This window comes from Panthera leo, chromosome D3, assembly GCF_018350215.1.
Source record: "Panthera leo isolate Ple1 chromosome D3, P.leo_Ple1_pat1.1, whole genome shotgun sequence".
In the NCBI taxonomy this organism is placed as follows: Eukaryota; Metazoa; Chordata; class Mammalia; order Carnivora; family Felidae; genus Panthera; species Panthera leo.
Window position 1 is genome coordinate 84,045,919 of NC_056690.1, and position 2,943 is coordinate 84,048,861.

Below are 2,943 nucleotides of genomic sequence, written 5' to 3' on the forward strand. Positions count from 1 at the left end.
CCTTGTGGGATTCGGTCCCTCACTTTTTCCTCTGCCTCTGCTGGGATCCCCCTGTCTTCTGCGTCTAGTCCAGATTCCTTATACCTTCTGCATGCATTTTTTAATATTATTTTTCTGATTACTCATGTTATTAATTATAATTGATACTAAAAACTTATTTTACCAAGACAGAAGGGGCGTATATTGCCCTCTACACCTGGCCTGATCTCAGTTTAGAAGCCCCAGGACACAGGGTTACAAACAGAATACGAAACTAACATTAACAATTTTCCTGTAAGTCCTGCAGTGTTGGGGGCTTGGAGAGAGAGGCAGGATTTGCTTTTTTCAGTTAGGAAGATCATTTTTACTTAAACAATAACCGCAAATGAACTGGAAAAGTCAATCCACTTGTCATAATTACCACAGGCAAATTTTAAATTATTATATTAAGGACACAAGATCATTCTGAAAAAGGACATTTCAGTATGAATTTCTCATACACATTTAATTCACAGTGACCTGCCTTACATAGTCCAGATTTTTAAAAATGGGGATTTTTTTTCTTAAACAATTACTTTCTTTAGTTTCAGATTTCTATTTAATACTACTGATTTTCTGCTTGATATCACCTTACATAGAGAAACATTTCTAGGCCTCTATTTTAAAAAAAAAATATTTTAACTTCATTTATCATACAAAAATAACTTTCCTAGCATGATTTGCCTAGGAAACAAGTACTTACCAGACATGGCTTAAGGAAAATACACTCAATTAAAAGTGATAGTATAGGAGTCAGCATACGTATCATACTTTAATACAGTTTAAAATGTGTTTTCAGTACTCATGTTACGTACACATAACTACTGATCATTTGTATTATGAGAACATGGGTGATTTTTCTTTTTCGTAGTAAGCTGCAAGCCCTCAATACAGGTTCTGTCCTCTTATTTTGATATAATTAGATTTAATGAATAGTCTTTGCCATTCACCAGCTGTACACACCGAGGGGAGCCACCCAACATTGCTATGTTTTGTTTAATGATCCACAAAATGGAGAAAATAACAGCACTCAATTTACAAGGTTGTTCAAGGACAAAGTATGAGTCATATGCAGAGATCTCAGCACAGCGCTTATCACTTAGCACGTGCCGAGAAACATCACCATCACCATCGCCATCATCATCACCATCATCATCACCATCACCATCATCATCATGAGTATCCATATGCTTCCAATCAGTTCATTTTTCCTCACTCGAAGTACATAGACTTTTTCTGAGTCCAAATCAGTGCCCAGTTATTTTTTTTCCTTTGTGGAATTAATACATAAAGGATCCAACTAACTGATGAAACATAGCTTTGTTTTTCTTTTACTGTGTTTCAAAGGCTGCGGATCATAAAATAAACGTTTCCAATGACAACAGCTCTTGCCCAAGAGACATCAAAACTGGCATCACGTTTCTTCGCAACAGGTTCTAATAAACCGAACCTGATAAAGAGCATGGATTTCAGGTTACCTCGGGATGACAAAGTGCCACTGCACTTAATTAAGACACTTTCGTATCCAGTGAACAAAGGGACTAATTTTAACCAACTGTGGACTCACAGGAGTAATTCTGTCTTAACCCAAGTATTTTTTCAGTGCCTAATTAGCTTAGTATCATGAATTTCTCCTTTCTAGCACTCAGAAACTTCCAAATTCGTCTTTTTGGTAATTACCTAATCAATTTCTTCTCTTTTCTGAAGAAAAAAAAAAATTGAGTTTCAAAAATATTATTCTTTGAAAGATTAATTTTAAAAATTGTTTTCAGGGGCACCTGGATGGCTCAGTTGGTTAAGTGTCCGACTCTTGACTTCAGCTCAGGTCATAATCTCACGGTTTGTGAGACTAAGCCCTGTGTTGGGTTCTGGGCCGACAGTGTTCATTCTGCTTGGGATTCTCTCTCCCTTTCTCTCTGCCCCTCCCCTGTTCGTGGATGCGCACACGTGCTCTCTCTCTCAAAATAAATAACTACCTTAAAAAATTGTTTTCAGACAATTTCCTTTTCTTCCTTTTGAGAGAGTCCTAAATATGGTAAAGGAATAGTCCACAGGAGGGAGTGGAGTGTATAGTAATAGAGTATCAAAGAATAATGGAGACAGGAAGGAGGAGTTTCAGATGACCTGAAATCTTACCACTGTGTCTGTAAGAACATTCTTGTACCACAATATAGAGTAAAAGGAATACTATAATCATTGGAACCTCAATCAGAGTCAAGACTCAGAAGCTTTAATGGGAAAATATTTCTTCTGAAAAAGTTTCGTGAACAGACAGAAATATTTCTTTTTTTAAAAAAACTATTTGCCTAATGTTAAAGTTATTACTAGTCAGATATAACCTCTTAATATTCAAATAATACTTACATAAACTGATAGTACAAAATGTATGCCTATGACCAATTCGATTTTGCAAAGCATTTAAAACTGATTGCACACTTAATAAATTAAACTTTTTGCAACTCCAGCTTGTTATATGTTGCAAATATTAGATTCTCTTAAACATTTTAAATCCTCTTAAAGTTAGACAGAAACACAATGATTATATTTAGCTCCCTCCAAAGTGCAACAATAACCATGTCTGTTAAATACAGAGTCATCACCATAATTTTCCTTTTTCTTTAATTATTTAGCTTAATGTTTTTCATTCTCAGCTCCCATTCCAACAACTCTGATTCTGTAAACTTCAACATCCATGCCATTTATTTTTTTGTATCAGAAGTCAATACAAAAAAAAAAAAAATAAACAAAACCAAAACAAAAACAAGCAAAAAAAGAGTCAACCATTTTAGATTCTTTCTGTTCTCAATTGAAGTGACCTTGTTCTCTCAGATTATTTATAAATTATCTGTCCAGTTTTTAGGGGAAAAAATCTCAAGTTTAGGTCTTAAATACAACTCAGTGATCAACTGTTTACACAAGTCTAAA